We start from the raw sequence: 17,681 nt of genomic DNA on the forward strand, positions 1-17,681 counted from the left end.
TCTTACATGCTTCAGAGGGGGGGGGGGTTGTTTAATATATTCCATGGGTTATCAGGATTATTCACAATTCCAGAAACATTTTAAACAGATAACGAACAAACTACATAATCAATATCGCATTTTAGTATACCGCAAAACTGATAAATACATTAATTGTTTTCATATACTACACCTACCTTAATGGCAGAACTCTGCGGATCATTGGGAGTACATAACGACACTTTGAGGGTTCATCAATTAAAATTTCTTGTAGTGATGTATAAGGATCATAGGATGGAAGAGATGACGCACCTTGATTCCACCCTGCTTTTCTGATTTAATCCCATGTGATTTTAAAGACCATCATATCTGTATCGCCGATGGCTAACCATGATAGTATTATAGCCATGAAACGAAATGTATTATCCCAAAATTTTCTGCTGTATATGAACAAAGATGGCTGTATTGAGCAAAGATGGCTGAAAAATACTTAAAAAGAATCTACGTCTACTGCATCAAAATAAAATTTAGTATCGCTTGCGTAATTTAACAGTTTTTGAATTTCCACAAGAGTCAAATGATTTTTTAAAATTTTGCAAATATAAGATTTTTCCGTAAATTTCCGATTTATACGTTTGTTTAAATTCTGTAGTTTGATGATTTTTTTATTCTAGTTTGTCTTAGGAATTTCCATAAAAATACACTGCAAATTAAATCTCTTCTAAACTCTTAATCAGATTTTAACTACGAATTATCCTAAAGTTGGTAGTTAAAATCTAATTAGGAGTTTAGAAGACTCTTGGACTCTTGGAATAGGGGGAAAAGTCATGTCCCTATGTTACAAAAAGTTACTCAGCATTGTTTATCAGTGTTAACAAACAGCTTATATGCCAAAAGATCCGTTCTTGAAACAGACTACTTCACGGAGAAAAATTTGCTATATACAGAACAGAGTGATCCAAACAGCGTGCAGAACAAACTTTCAAAAACTCTTGAAATTCTAAAATGGATAATTAATGATGAATTGTTTCAATTAATGATACCTCTGTATTGTTACAAGTTGAAACTAAATTGCTACGATAAACCCACTAATTTAAAATTTAGTTCCACAGAAATTGAAGGCATAGAACATAAAATCTTTTGAAATAGCAAAACCAAACGATAAAAAATTGCTATTATATTATTTCATCGCAAACTCAAAGTGACGGGATAAATTACGTACGTGGTCAATAAAGAAAAGTATTAATTATTTAAGGTGTAACTGTGTATTTTTTCATTAAATTATCTGCACACAAGGCTTACGACAAATAGTTTCCGTAAGTTATAGCATTTGTTTTACCAAGACAAGAAATCCATTTAAAAAAAATAGGAAAATTTTTCAAAATGCTTGATTTTTTTTATGTGATTGAAAGGCTTGATTTTGAATTCACAAACAAAATGTTTATCCTTGCAGAATCCTTGAAATAACATATATTTCTTAAGAGGTAAGTATTATACGTGATTAAAGTATTCATCACCATTCTCGCGGAATTTTAGGGTTCTGTGAAACTTCGTCTGAGAAAAAGGTGATATGAAGGTTCAAAAGCCTTGTATCCCAAATTTTTATTTAGTATTATATCCTGTTTATAGATAGTTCTACGATAACCGCTTCTTGTTTAATGCTTATTTACTTTATTTCAGCTATTTAAAAGAAGCGTAACATCCAAAAACATAACTAGTACTGCTACGGAGTGGTACGTCAACGCATAAACGTATAAAGATCTATGGTGCAGAACATTTTTACTTCTTTTTGACCTAACAATTCTAGAAATATAGCATCAATATTTCGTGTGTTTGAGTTTTCAGCAGGTTGCAAGTTTTGTACATATGACTAACCGATAGTTTTCTTACCTAAGGTATCGTAAAGCACACCGTTGAATTCATAGAAGCAAGTCACAGATGCAATAGAGCCAGCTTTGACTGGTGGCCAGCAAGAGAGTCCATCCCAGGTTGCGTTGCAATGAGTCTGGTTTTCTGAAAAATACAAGGAAAAAAAACAGCATCAAGCTTTTTATTGGAAGGAATTTTATTTCCAAATTTAGAACGCGATTCTAAAGATACTATTATAAACGTATAAAGATCTATGGTGCATGATTTATGGTGTACTTATAAGGCTGTACAGAAAGAATGAGGTAGTTTTAAACTCCTCAAGTACCTTCTCGGAATGAGTGACTGACCATTTGAAAGAGTTTCTAAGTTTTGAAGAGTAGTCAGCAGAGTGCGCTACCTCGCTATGGATACACTGTTTCTCGTCAATTGTTGACTCAGAATAGCGACATCTCAGGAGAAAGTTTCGCGTTTACGAGTTCGTAATCACTGTATGATTGTTTTGAAAGTTTCGGAACAGTGGATACCTGTGTAACAGTGACCTGTGTAGAAACGACAACGCAGGGTACAGGAGTTGCACGATGTCGACTTCTCAAACGAGTCCTGGTACTACGTGCAGTAGTCTGATGGCCGTATACGTGTCTGGAGTGTCCGAGGAGACTGCACGTCGGCTGCTTGCATTCGATATCGGAAAAAGGACCTGCACATGGTGTGATGGTTTGGGCAGCTATTGGGTAGGTAGGTAGGTAGGTAGGTAACGGGGAGCACGGGCACTGTCCCTTTACGATAATGGTTAATCGGTATTGCACCGTGCCCACCACTGTCTAGAGCCAATGTGTAGGAGCCACATTTGCGCCCAGCACCAAAAGCCGAGGCCCAACGCTCGGACCATCCAGAGGGCAGTCAAACTGACCAAAAGCGCCCTCCACACAACGCTCACCCAACCGTCCAGGCATTAGTACATATGATAGCAAATACTGAGATTCTCTGACGATTATAATACAATGTGCAATTGGTACATAATGAAATTGCAATTATAAATATACTGCATAATACAAGTCCAATAGTACAATATCAATGTAAAAAGTAAGATATAATTACAAATGCAAATATTTCGTGAACCATAAGTGCAAAATAATAGTAAGTTAAAGGACTACTGCTTCAAATATTAGTACAAATGATAACAATACTGAAATTCTCTGACAATTATAATACAATGATCAATTGGTACATAATGAGATTGTAAATATAAAAAGACTGTATAATACAATACAAGTCCAATAGTACAATATAATGCAAACACGAGTATGTAATTACAAATGTTAATATTTCATGAACCATCAGTGCAAAACAATACTAAGTTAAAGGACTATGCATATCAATGCAAAACATAAAGTTAAAGAGCAGTAGTATACAATGTTAGATATAGACATACTATACAAAAGAAAGTCATATTCGTACAACAGAATGGTATTGCAATTTAAATACCAACAGTATTAAAATATAATTATAATAATAAACTCAAATAAAAATCCGAACATATGACCAATACAAAAGCAAAATGTTATTCTTAAAATATCTATGCAATGCATATTCAAATACAGTCAGTAGATATATACTGATATAATTATAAATGCATAACAAGTTAAAGACATATCGAGAAAACAACCCAATACAATCGATAAGATCTATACAATACAAATTCAAATACTAAAATAATCCAGATATTAATAGAAAAGTAAATGCATATATCAAATGGTACTTCTAACAAAGATAAATAATATATATATATATATATATATATATATTATATATATGTAAACATTCTTATTGAACAAAATTCAACGAAGATTCAATGAGACAAATACCAATCCAAGTATGTGAAAAGTTGACATATGGGAATAGTAGATTAACACTAACATGTATGCGTACAATATAATAAAATTGTAAATTATGTTACCAAGCACAAGTCAGTACCATAGGAATGAAGTATTTCCATAATTTTGATCAGTTTTTTAACTAAGTATTTTTCTTTAATTAAAAACTTACAAAATGCACGAGTGTTAGTATTTGGTATGGGAATGTGATAATCTTGTGTAATAGGACACTGAGTCACATAATGTTCAGGATTTCCAAGTTCACCACATACACACATATCAGTATTTGAAATCCCATGTCGATAATAGTAAACTGGATAGGGTCCATGCCCTGTAATATAACGTACCAAATGATGATTGGTAACCTGTCTATGTATATCAACATATGAAATATGAAAATAAGTACGACGACTGTGTTGGAGTCATCACAGTTTGTTTGCCACGCAGAAATAGTCTTGAGTAAAATTTCCTTTTTAAAATACGAAATTGGCCGTTTTACCATTAGGTTTTCAATTTCACCAATATGATCAATACTTTTTGGGCAGCTATTTTTGCAAAGAAGTCCGCTTGGATATTGCCAATGTTATCTGCATGACCTTTTGTCCAGGCCATCAGTATTTTAGAATTTCCGGACATGTGCAATTCCTGCTGAATGGCAGAGATAATAGGCGACGAATGCCTTGGATTTTTAATTGCAAAAAGAGATGAAAGGCTATCCGTTATTATTATACCTTCCATCTCGCCGGTTTGTTTAAGATATTGAACAGCTTTAAGAATAGCCATCGCTTCTGCTTGAAAAACGCTGTTTTCAGCAGTAAGATGTCCTAACCATTTAAATATTTGGTCTTCATTCTGATAAGCCACAAGGGCACAACCAGTTTGTTGCTCAATTTTCGAACCATCAGTGAATATCTGTAAGTGAGGTAGTTGTGGCAAATTGTCACATTTCAAAAAGACATTGAGTCCATATCCTTGTTGAGCAGGATGATTATCCAAATGCTGTGTTTGCTTTTCATAGTTGGTTGGAAGAAATATGTCATCATGAAAATTTACAGATTGCTGCAATTGGCGAACTGTTTGATAAGCTGCCTCCTGTAGAGTGCGTAGAGGCAATGGAATAATGCCTGCAAGCACAGTCAAGGCATTAGAAGAAGTTGTACAAAAAGCGCGGGTAATCTGTAATACAAAGGGTCGTTGTTAGGTTTGCAATAGTCTGGCCTTAAAACCCTGCATAGGGTCGGCCCAGACTGCAGCTGCATATATAACCATCTTCTCGATTACAGTTTGATATAATATTTTTTGTATGTACGGACTAATACCCCAATTGTGTCCATACATACGGCGAAGATTAGTTGCAATGATAGTTGTTCTTCTTTTCAATTCCTGCAGATGCAAAATCCAATTTAATTTCTCATCAAATACTATACCGAGAAATTTGAGCTGCCTTTTAATACCAATTCTGGTACCATTTATTGTAATTCTCGGTCGTCGATTTAAAGATTTTCCTTTCTTTGGGACAAGGAGAATGGTTCACTTTGAAGAGGAAATTGTAAGTTTGATATTATTACATAACTCATACAAAAGATTGCAAGTTTCTGTGGAGTTAATTTGCAGTTCATCTCTTGTTCGCCCTGTGACAACAAAAGCTGTGTCATCAGCGTAAGCATATAAACGGGTATGTGCTGGCCAAGTGGAGGATAGAACATAATTAAATGTTACATTCCACAAATCAGGGCCAGCACAGGAACCCTGGGGACAGCCACGATTTTGTATCTTGGTTATTACTTCCCGGTTAGTTAAATACATTAATTTTCGTTCAGATAGATAACTTCTAAATACCAAGAATATATTCTTAGGGCAATGAGCTTTTCTTAATGATTCCAGAATTGCTGGCCACCACAGCGTATCAAAAGCATTTTGAAGATCAATACTAATGAAAGCGCTGTGGTGACCACTGATTCTATTAGATTGCAAATCATTAACAATCTTTGACAATACCTGAACAGTGGATCTACCAGGTCGAAAACCAAACTGATTATCAGACAAAAAGTTTTGCACATGCAAATGATGTTTTAAGCGTAAAACAATTATTCTCTCATATACCTTACCCAATGCAGAGAGTAAGCATATGGGTCTGTATGATGCAGGATTATGTGGGTCTCGACCCTGTTTTAGGAATAAGACCACTATGCCAATTTTAAAAGCCCTAGGAAAAAGTCCTAAATGGAAAAGTTTGTTGAAGAAGTCCTTGAAGAAATAAGGATGAGAATTAATAGTTGCTCGGATGATAACATAATCAATTCCATCTGGCCCTGGCGCCCGTTTTTTAGGAAGATTTCGTATTGTAGTTTTAATTTCGTCTAAAGTTATATCTTGATCGTCTGCAGTATCAGGAACTGTTAAGGTATTTCTAATTTCTGTCTGGAACTGAGAATCTGTGGAAGGATCATCAGATGGAAACACGGTGGTTAAAATTGATTCTATTGTGTCTTGTGTTGGGTGCTCAGTCGAAGTAGAAGATTCTATTAGATGAGTTTGCGAAGGTTGAAAAATTTTTGTCCTTGCAATTTTGTAAGGAAGTCCATATGGATCATGATTTTGAGTGCAATATTGCTTCCATGCTGTTAATTTAGATTGAATAATCATGCGTTTATAAATTGCTTTTTCTGTTTGATAATGTTGCAAATTATTTGAGATGATACCATTTCGACGGTCAGATTTTAATTTTCTTCTAAGCGCTCGACATTTCTGTTGTTGAGTTCTTAATTCACCGTTCCACCAATGGAGAGCTGAAAGTTTTTTTATTTGTTTTCCTTGGAAGAAGATCTTGACAAATATCTTGGATTGTAGTTAAAACCAAGTCCGTAAATTGTTCCAAGGCAGCTGGAGTTGTTTGCAAAGATAGTTGTCTTCTCAGTTGGTTCAATTTTCCTCTAATTTTTCTCGTAAATTGACGATATTTACGACCTGGGAGATTATATCTAATGAGAATAGGAACTGAGCCATTGTTGGTTATTTCAAACGTAATGAATTTATGGTCCGATAAACTTATTTCATCATGAATAGTCCAGTTATGAATCAAATGTGCAGTATTTGCTTTAGTAAAAGTTAAGTCAGGCCATCCAATAGCATATGTTCTATCAAAGGTAGGCGCAGAGTCTGGTGAGTTAAAAAGCCCATAATTTTTTGAAGATATAAAATCCTCCAATAGGCGACCTTTAGGATCAGTTGTTGTATAACCCCATGCTATTGAATGGGCATTAAAGTCCCCACTGATGATTTGGTGTTTATTACCAATAATGCGAAGATTCTCTTCTAAAAAGGCAATAACTGGGGTAATGTCATCCGTAGGAGGAGAATAAATTGAATAAATAACAACTATTAAATTTCGAATTTCTAAAACTACAGCAACTTGATCTCTATTAATTGATAAAATTGAGGGAGAAATTTGTGTATTACAGTTAATAATGGCTGCACGTGGAGGTGCTAAAGTGTCTGCCTTGGAGAAGGTTGTCCAAAGAAGAGGAAAACCAGCAACTTGACTGTCTCTAGTATACGGCTCCTGGGCCAATATGAGATCAATGTGATTTCTTAATGCAAATTCTATTGTCTGTGCTGTAGCTGCCCGAGATCTCAGCATGTTTATTTGTAAGCATCTAAATGATTGCAAAGCACTCTGTGATACATGAATCGCACCTTTAGACATATGTGGTATTCTGGCGCATTCGTTCGACTTGTTTCTGATAGCAAAAGCATGCGTTGGAGTTGGCGGTATGATCAACTGGGACTGGGTTTCTGGAATTCTTGTTTGCGTCGAGACAATTGATGCAGGCTGCAAAATCCGAGGAACAGTCTCGGGAGTCATGTTCACCGGCACAGTACGTGCAGTAGAAGTTGCTGCGACATTCCCGCTGCAAATGTCCAAATCGCTGACATTTATAACATCTCTTGATGTTAAAATGTTCTGTGATTTTGTGAAACTGCCATCCAATATGGAGTTTTGGGGTATCGCATAATTGTATTGAAAGCTGCGGGCTTACATTGGAAGATCCACTTAACATTTTTCTTTTCTTTTAATCGAAAAAGAGGTTTTATGTCCTCTGTGTCTAAGCCAAATTCAGTAAGAAATGCTTCCCCTAAATCCTCTTGAGGAAGATCTGTAGGAATGTTATGAATGGCTAGTAAAGGATTTTTTAATGTTGGTTGCTTGATAGTAACTAGTGAGGAAGCTCTCTCAGATGTTAAGGTATCTTTTAGTTTCTTCTTATCTGACTCTGTTGAACAGACAACAGCAAGACCACCCTTTTTAATTGAACGTATAGCAGTTACCTGAGCTCCAATTTTTGGAATTTGGGAACTCCTTAGCAAGTTTATCCTTCAATTTACGACTAGTTGTCGTATGTTTTGGATATATTAGCAACGTCGGTTGAGGAGCTGCTGGAAGGATGGAATGCTGCACTGCAGCAGCGTAAGAATAGCCTGCGAGTGGAGTTGGCAAATTTACTGTATCTTGCACAGGAAATGAGATATCTGAAGCCTGTTTATGATGGGCAGGTTCACAACAAATAACAGTCGAGGTATTGCTACCAGTATCAGTTGTGGGAGGCTTAGGTACAAAATCTGGGCCTTCTTCAGCTAATTGTTTGAAGGCGTCTAAGGATTTACAAAGAGGTTCTCTTAAATTTGAGGGAAGGACAAATTTGCTTCCTTTATATGTTATAGTATGGATAGTTTCATATAATACCTTTATTTTTTCATGATAAGAAATGTCTGAATGTATCAATGTAAATGGATCCAAATCACTTATTGAAGGAGTTTGATTACTATCAACAGGTATTACAGAAGGGCGAGACATTTTACAGAAAGTAATGTAGCATAAACACCATTAAACATATATATTAATCAGCTGTATAATGAGTAAAGATAAAATTGTACCACAGAATTATGCAATTCAACAAGAAGTATAAAGAGCAAAATAATATAATACAAGTAAATTTACCAATTCTGCATAATAACAACAATATTTAAAAATAAAGTATATTAAAACATCAATTAAAATCATTTAAAACAGTTTAAACATTAATTACTGTTACAATAATACATATAGATAGTATTCAATACTTATCGAAATCAGAGTGAAAGTGTCGTAATAACACTCGTCATCGAGTTCAAATAACGACGAAATATAGGGCAATTCCACAGAGTCAAAATTATTGCAATTTCAAAGAGTCTAAGCCAGAAGGACGAACCCTTTGGCACTATTAAATATTTAGCTTGAGAATATAGGTTTCATAGTAAAATGATTGCAGACCAATTAATAGAACAATAGAATTTTCAGTTAAAAGATCAAGTCCGAAGATACAATAGTTAGCAATAAAAGAACTGTACAGAATAATAGATCATGAAAAAAATACCTTTTTCCCGAAAACCAGGTAAGCCTAGGTGCAACTGGAGGTAAGATATGATTTTTTCAAAATTACACACCAATTTCGGGACTTCGAAAAAATTGAGCACTTTTCTTAGCCCTACCAGGGCACCACGTGGTAAGCTGGCGGAAGACGACCGTAGCAGTGGCGGCATCACATATGAACAAAAGTCCGGCACTTTTGCAGCGGCCTAGAATCCTTTGTTTTCGGCACTAAAACACTAATAACTAGAGAAATACTTGGCGCACACGCAAAAATGATATATCCTCGGATACAGCGTATATTCACACACAATTTAAAACAAACAACACACTTCCGGCGGCACTTTTTCCACCAAAAATCTCAAAAATACAGGAGCGAATCGAAACGACGTCTGTCCTCGATAACGGTCCACACGGCTCTTGGCAGCTATTGGGTACACGACATGCACATCTCTAGTTCGGATCGACGGTAATTTGAACTCAGATGGGTGCATTTCTGATATCTTACCTCCAGTGGTTGTGCCCTATCTTCGATACCCACCAAACGGCATGTTCCAACAAGATAATGCAAGACCACATGTGGCACATTGTGTTCTGACCTTCCTCGATTGCTGGTGCTGCCCTGGTCCCTCGATTACTTGTCTCCAGATCTATCACCCATTGAAAACATCTGGTCACGGGTTGCTGAGACACTGCCTCGCCACCGTCTCCAGCTAATATGGTTGATTAAGTGTGGCATAGACTTAAAGCAGCAAGGAATGAGTTGCCCATTTCTGTCATTCAAGTCTAGTTTGACTTCATGCCTAAAGGGGTTGTAGCTGCTAGGAGTAGGAGCTGTTTCTACTTATTTCGCTCCCCTGTAAACATCCTAAATGCTTACAAATTTAATCATTGTGTCTTCATGCCATACAGCTTTAACGTGCAACAAATTTCTTTTTTGTATTTGTTTTTCTTCATGCTGTTGCAATTTTAATGACCAGCAGTGTAGAAGTCGCACTTCTGTTTTGTTAGTAATATACTAGTTCTAGATTTCAACTGTTCAACATGGATTTACCTCTCTTTAGGGATATTTTTAAAAATGTGCTTTTTTATCTGAACGATTATATTTAGTGGCAAATCTAATCAAACCAAATAAGCTAGGTTAAGTGTTATTAAATTTGTTTGAAGTATTTGTGCCAATGGAACCTGGATTTTTTCTTATTTTCTGAATGAGAGGAAAAAAATTAACATTTCCTAGAAGCTATTTGCAAGAAAAATATTGTTATTTGACCACTTAAGCAGCAGAAGAGGCATTCGTATTAAGAAGTATTGTTGAAAGTGTTTTTTATTTTCAAAAGTAACGTTCTCACAAAGAATATACTTTCACAAAGTATATATAGTTTGAATACCATAAATATCACTTCGTTCTTTCAACTAAATAAAATGATATAATCAATAAAAGCTAATCCCAGACTTCAAAAAATGAATACCCTTATAACTGACGATTTAGATTAGATAGCCTTAGGGAAGGATAATGATTATTTTAATACAGTATTTACTCGCATATTTTTATCCCTTTGTTTTAGCTCTAGATTCTGAAAAATGTTTAAGTATTCAAGTAAGATGCCCTTTAATGAAGGCGCTCATAAATGGGATTCGTCCATATAATGATCGTTTTTATTTTACTAATCAATTTGCTCTTGGATTTTGGGTGAATGGGCTCTGAGAAGCAATAATGGTGAAGAGCTGCAAGAAAACGAGGTCATCTAATGTTCATGGTGGTTCTGAAGATCATTGTACATGGGAATTAGATTTGTTGACTCCATGCTCCGCCGCACCATAATGGCCGACGCTACACGGCCAACAAATCCTTGGAACAAGTCCGGGGGTTCAACCCCCTTCTCCGCAGCTTGGAGAAAATTGGCACCAATCACCATACGGCGACGTCAGTCTTCTATTTGCTATCTGCCAGTCGCATGGAGGTAAGAAAGGTTACTTTCTACCTCCATGGCCAGTCGCTCGGGCTGCTCATCGCAGAGGGACATTACCTAGCGAACGTGGGGCTCTGCCCCCGGGCTACTAGAGCCGCTCCGCTCTAGGGCTCGTCAGACTACCGGGCCGGCCAATGAGTGACCTTTCCGGGGCCTCCAGAGCCACTAAGTTCATATATTTTTATACGCCTATGGCCGAGACTGTCTAGGTACAGATCCTAGCCAGTAGCTTCGTAGAGTTGTCTACGTCGACCCCCCCCCGAGGAGTGGACATGGTAAGAAGGGCTCAACAGATTATGCCAACGTTGACGATGGCAACAATTTGCAAGCTGTAGTGGATGGCACAAACAGCAGTGCACGAAATGATTTGAAGCGTAGGAAGTAGCAATGGGCTACAATAAGTTCAAGCGAGATTAAAGATGCTGGAAAGTATAAATAAAGATATTTTTTTAGATAACTATATAAGATATTTCTCCCGCCTTTTTAGCATGCCTTCTTACTGTGGTGGTTTGCCCGCTGGGCGCATATTCCAGAGGTCCGTGATTCGATTCCCAGCGAAGGTAATGCTCATTTTTCAAGTCTCCTGCTTCCAAAACTATCCTAGTGTCTCTACAGTAGTGCTCGAACTAAAAGGGTGGTGGAAGATGAATTTCCAAACCCAGGATTAGGCTATTGGGTCCCCTAAAAACCCCAGTCACCATTTAAAAGGGGTAGTATATAAGGTATTTCTACCGCCTTCTTAACGTGCCTTCGTAGTGTGGTGGTCTGCACCCTGGGCGCGTATTCTAGAGGTCTGTGGTTCGATTCCCGACGAAGGTGTTGCTCACTTTTCAAGTCTCCTGCTTCCAAAAAAATCCTAATGTCTCCAAAACTATAGGGGTAATAACATTATGCATTGTTATTGGAATGTAGGTTTCTTTTAAATAAATAATATTGCGATAGTTACTAGTAATCTATCCATTAACCCTTTTCGTTTGCTATGTTCTTGCTGTAACCGTGTTCTTCGAAATTAAATTGTTGGTATAAGTTTCCACTTTCGACCGACTTTCGTACGATAAAATTAGTTAAAGCGGGGGGGGGGGTACGCGTGTAAACACAGTATTTTTTTTTTTTTTTTTTTAATAATGAGTAACAACTTACCTTGAAAATACAAAGTCACATTCTCGAAGCTTGTAATGCATCCTGTTTCATCCGGAGTAGAACCGAAATTTGTTTCATTATACATCATGTCGAAGCACAAATAAGCTACACTTTGACTTGAAGAAACCAGCTATACATTGCGACAATAATTCTGTTTACCTGTTGAATATTTTGGCCAGAAAAGTTTCGTCTTAACGCTTCATTATGTCCTTTTATTTTTAAGTACCTACACATTTTATTCTTTTAATATCGAAACACATTAATTTCCCTGTACATTTTATGTTCGAGCTATTTTCTTTTCATCTTTGGGACTAATCCAAAGGTACACTGACGTCGGAAAACTGTTTAAAGAAGACCTGTAGGATTAAAAAAAACGGAAAAAAATTCATTACAATTTGGATGTTTTCTGCAATGGAATTTTCTGTAGAAATACAAATACTAAATTGCTGTATATTTCCTAAATTCAGCTTTTGTATGGAAGTTTAATATAGCTAGACGACTGAAATGCGTCAGATGTTTTATGACACTACTCCTTCTAGTTTTCCCATACTAGAAAAGACAAATTCTTTAAAGAAGTGAATTTTACTTTTTCCTTCAGTTAGTGTAACTAGCTAAACGATATTGCTGAAACTTTACAGTGATATTTCATATTTGGAAAGAATGCGAACAGAGTTAGAACAAAATAAAACGAAGTTAAAAGTTGTTAAAAATAAAACATTCTCTCCACTGTACTTAATGCAAACAACTTCTGTAATAGCTCAGATATTTGACATTTGAGAAAAGGAAAAAGGTCAGTTTTAAAGAAAAAAAAAAAAAAAAAAAAAACACTTAAATTTTCGACAAACAATTTCATTTTTCAAATTTTAAGGAGAATAAGTAGTTGAGAAATCGTGATGCTATTTTCTTTGGGACTTAATCAAGTTTGACGCAGACGACAACAAAACTTGAGAAAACTTTTTCTTCCATGTTTTCAATTCATATCGCGTTGCCTCTAAATGTCTAAATTCTCATAAGCGTTTCAGACCGATAAATAAATAAAATAAAATACTCTCAAATGTAATTTCTTTAAAATTTAATATCACATAAGCCGTTTATCAGTTTTTTCCAGACAGTAATTCTTTCTTTCCTGACGTTTTCATAATCTGTCTTCTGAAAGTGAAATTATGCTGTGTAATATCTTAAAATAAGCATTCTTTTATAATAATAGCGTGGTTTTCCAGGTATAACCTTTCACACTGGTCGTTAAGCAGACCTTTCCGTATCTTCAATATGTAAGGATAAGCATCAGAAATTTGGAAAGTCTTCCGATTTCATTCTACATCTGCAAAAGAGAAAATGTTTTATTAATGGAATTGAAAATAGCTGCAGGTGAAACAAACAACGAATTTACTTTTCGTAACCGTAATTAAGATATATCAATAACCTTTGGTAATGAATTTTTGAAATTTATTTTCTTTTCTGCTTAGGGACAAAATGTACTTTTATTACCCCAAAGGGGGATTAGCTCAGAAAGGCTATTAATCTCGAAACGGTTTACTATAAGTATCCGTTGCACTTTTCAAATTGTTGCGACCAAATATTATCGCCCTTTATTATGTTTAAAGACATTAAATAAGGAGAAATTTGCATGAATTTATCTATGTTTTTCTCATTCTGAGAAAACAATTGTACCTAGAGCCGTACCAACCGTACCTAAATTTTTAATAAAGTAGTCCTCCACCCGAATATAGGTACCTGAAAGCCCAAATTTGGAATATGGAATGTGTTTTAATGTCTATTTCATATTATGTAAAACTTTAAAGAATTTTTGATTAACAAACTCACCGATTTCAAAGCTAGGAATGCACGAAGAAAGAACATTTTTATCTCCAGCGCACGAGGCTGTCTATCGAAAATTCTAAAGCTATGCTGATATTTTTAGCCCAGGGACATTATTCTAAATGCTCTAAAATGTGTATGTGAGTATAAATAAAAAACCCACCATTTTGGGAGTAATATAAAATCTGAAAGCTTTTCAGATTTTTTAAGACATTTTTTTAGACCGCAAGATAGTTTAAAAAAAAAGAATTCTTAGGTAGAAATAATAACTCAGATTTAAATCCAGATATTTTTTTTTATTATTTTGAAAATTCTATTATTATGCTTATAACTTACTGTAGATAGTTAACCATATTCGCTATCATAGCCCAATTACTTAAAAGTTTTACACATTAAAATTTTGTCAAATGGAAAAACTTTCTAAATTTAGAGAAATTTTCGTATTTTTCAGGATGCAAAAAGCAGTTAATCTGCAATTATACATAGAGACTCACATTTGCTTTTGGACACTTCCGTTTTAAGGTTTCAATTGAAAACACCAGTTGTTAAATATTATTGAACTCACATAAGTATTCCAGTAATTTGAGCAAACAATTTATATTTAATAAAATCATGAAAATATCGAGATATTCAGTATTTTGTTGGATATCCTTGAGCTAAAATTATACTTTTCTTTCATTCGGCATAAATTTAACTAATTTTTTGGTATACGTTGAAGATATCGCAGCAAAATCATCGCGGACGAAAATGTTGCTGAGAAATCAACGCAAGGTAAAGAAGTCATTGTACAAAACATCGTGGGCGAAAAGAAAGCAAGGAGAAAACATCGCAGCTCTAAAACATTGTGGTACAAAATACAGTCATCAAAAATAAAAGTAGGTTAAGGGGACTCATACACCTTAAACCGATAAGATCTTCGAATAGGTGACTGTTGCAAGAACTGAGATAACTTTTTTATTTTAAAAGCAATTACTTCAAACTTTTTACAGCTGGCTACATAATTAATATGGCTGCTTTCTGAAATAGGCATCAGAAAGTTTGTGTTGCCACAAATATTTTTATAATTTAATCCGCTTTGTGACAACATTTTTCGTCATGCTTTCACCTTGCGCGCACAGTTTAAAACATTCTGTTGCATAATTTAATTCTATATTTAAGCTTTTATAACATTTGGAAACTACTGGGAACCTAAAATTCTAAAAATTTCATGTTAAATTTTTATTTTATTTTGAGTTGAGTTTATAAAATGTATTTTATTAAAAATGTGTAATGTTTTCGTCCATAAAATTTTTCAGTACTAAAATATTCATCAGATTTTTGGTTCAGTTAGAAAATAGTGCCCATATAAAGAATTTCATCAAATTTCAAGTATGTACCGTTAGCCATTTTTAAAATATCATGCGCGCAAGGTGGAAACATGGCGAAATATTTTGTCACAAAGAAAAGTAAATTACAAAAATATTTGTGAGAACACAAACTTTCTGGTTACTAGTTTCCAAAGCAGCTATATTATGTAGTCAGCTGTAAAAGGTTGGAAGGAATTGCTTTTAAAATAAATAAAATATCCCAATTCTTGTAGCAGTCACATATTCGAAGATCATGAGGGGTTTAAGGTGTATGAGACCCCTTAAGAACTTCGCGGGTTAAAAACATCGTTGTCGAAAGTATCGTGGTAAAAATAAAGCGCCTACAAAATATCAACGATGTTATAATTTTCTATAAAAACTAAATGTTCCATCCCAAAGGCAACTAAGTAATTCCAAATCATCATGCTCGTGCTTAACAGTAAGCAATAGGGTTTCTGGGTTCAATTCCTCAATCGGCTTTCTTTACACAGCAGTTCGTTCATTGGACCTAGATATAACAAATTCTAAATAGTCTATAAATATAATAGCGTTTCAATATGATAAACCTCTGCGTACCATGGAATGTTTTTCGAACGCCAGGCGTATTTTCTTTGTGTTCTTGTTCACAAATTATTTCCTTCTTGCTGATCCTCCCACGTCTCTCTAATGACTCTTCTGATGCTTTCGCGACTAACCTTTATGGCAAACTAATCTTCTAAATTCGCTGCAAGTTTTACATTATTAATATTTGGGCTTTGTTTGAACCTTCGTAGGATAAATCTCAGATTCATTCGTCATAGTTTGGAATGTAGTCCAGACTTTAATGCAATCTGAACAGTTCCATGCAGTTTCCATCGTGTTAATACAAAAAATGTAGTTTAATGCTTTACATTAAGGATTTTCTAGATATTTTAATTCTTTGATCATTTTGAAAAATGGCGAATAGTAAAATTTATAACAGAAATTGTTAACCGCTCATTTCAGATATGGAACTGTTAATTTATTTGGCTGAGCAAATAACAATTTCTAAATGGTGAGAATTCTTATAGTGTGGTTTCATTTAAAACAAAATGTTATAACAAAAACCTCGCTTGTCAGAATATTTCAACAAAACTTTTAACTTTCCTAATTATTATGCCAGTTACTGATTAACACTTTTTGAATTGATTATTTTTTACAAGGAATATTTCGATGATATTTAGTTTGCAATAAGCAAGGATCAAACAAATAATGTATAAGAAAAATATTTGGAGTATCTGTTTCAGTACTTAGTATATTATATACGCAACTAAATTTCAAACATACAAGCATCCGAAAACAATTATGAGCCACTGTAAATGGACTGGTTCCCTTATCCATCTCTTATATAGTTTCGATCGAAACATTTATATTATTTAGCGCATAATTATTTCCTTTCGAATGGAAACATTTATATTATTTGGCGCATAATTATTTCCATTCGATGGTCTACATAAAGATAGAATGCCAAAAAATTTCATTTCTAAAGAAAGACAAAAATATTATATTTAAGCACATGTTACACTTCTGGACTCATAGTTAAAGTAAAAGGATCTTGATTGCAGTTCTGTTTCAATAATATTTTTAAGTGAAAAAAATAAGTGTTTTAGACAGTACACACAAAGTCGTTATCTAAAACATTTGTTCGTTTCTTCGTTATTGGTCACAAAATATTTGTAGCCTTTTTAGCCTAAATGGCATTAGCCAAGAAAAGCTATTAATCTCAAAACGGGATTTTTACGTTGAATCGCTATAAAGTCTGAATCAACTTTTCAAATTATTGCCACCACATATTATATTTAAAGAAATGAAATAATGAAGAATCTGCATGGACGTATGTATGTTTCTCACACAGTGAAAAAACAACGGTACCTAGAACCATTAAATTGTCAATAACTTAGTCCTCCACCCGAATATGAGCACCTGGAAGACGGAATTTGAAATTTGTTTTATTGCCTATTTCATATATTGTAAAACTTTAACGAATTTTTGATTGAAACACTTAAGGATTTTAAAGCAAGCAGTGACAACACTGTAGCGAATAAAACATTTTTATCTCCAGCGCGCGAGACTGTCTATCAGATATTCTAAAGATATGTTTTTAGAAAACATATTTTCACCCCAAATGCTCTCAAAACGTGTATGCATTTGTAAATGAAAAAAAAGCGCCCGTTTAGGTGTAATATAAAATATGAAAACTTTCTTTATTTCTTTTAGCTGCTTTTTTAGCCTACTTTTAAAATAGTTTCGTATTGGTAAA

The 17,681-nt window shown here is 34.6% G+C and overlaps 1 protein-coding gene across 2 annotated transcripts in view; it reads left to right on the forward strand.

The window, feature by feature from the left end:
• The window catches only part of LOC118201087 (putative serine carboxypeptidase CPVL), a 542,277-nt gene that overhangs the window by 247,949 nt on the left and 276,647 nt on the right, over nucleotides 1-17,681 (forward strand). The gene's annotated exons all lie outside the window — the stretch shown is intronic.

This window comes from Stegodyphus dumicola, chromosome 3 (assembly GCF_044657685.1).
Source record: "Stegodyphus dumicola isolate Sdum_Otavi_A_Nest chromosome 3, ASM4465768v1".
NCBI classification, from domain to species: domain Eukaryota; kingdom Metazoa; phylum Arthropoda; class Arachnida; order Araneae; family Eresidae; genus Stegodyphus; species Stegodyphus dumicola.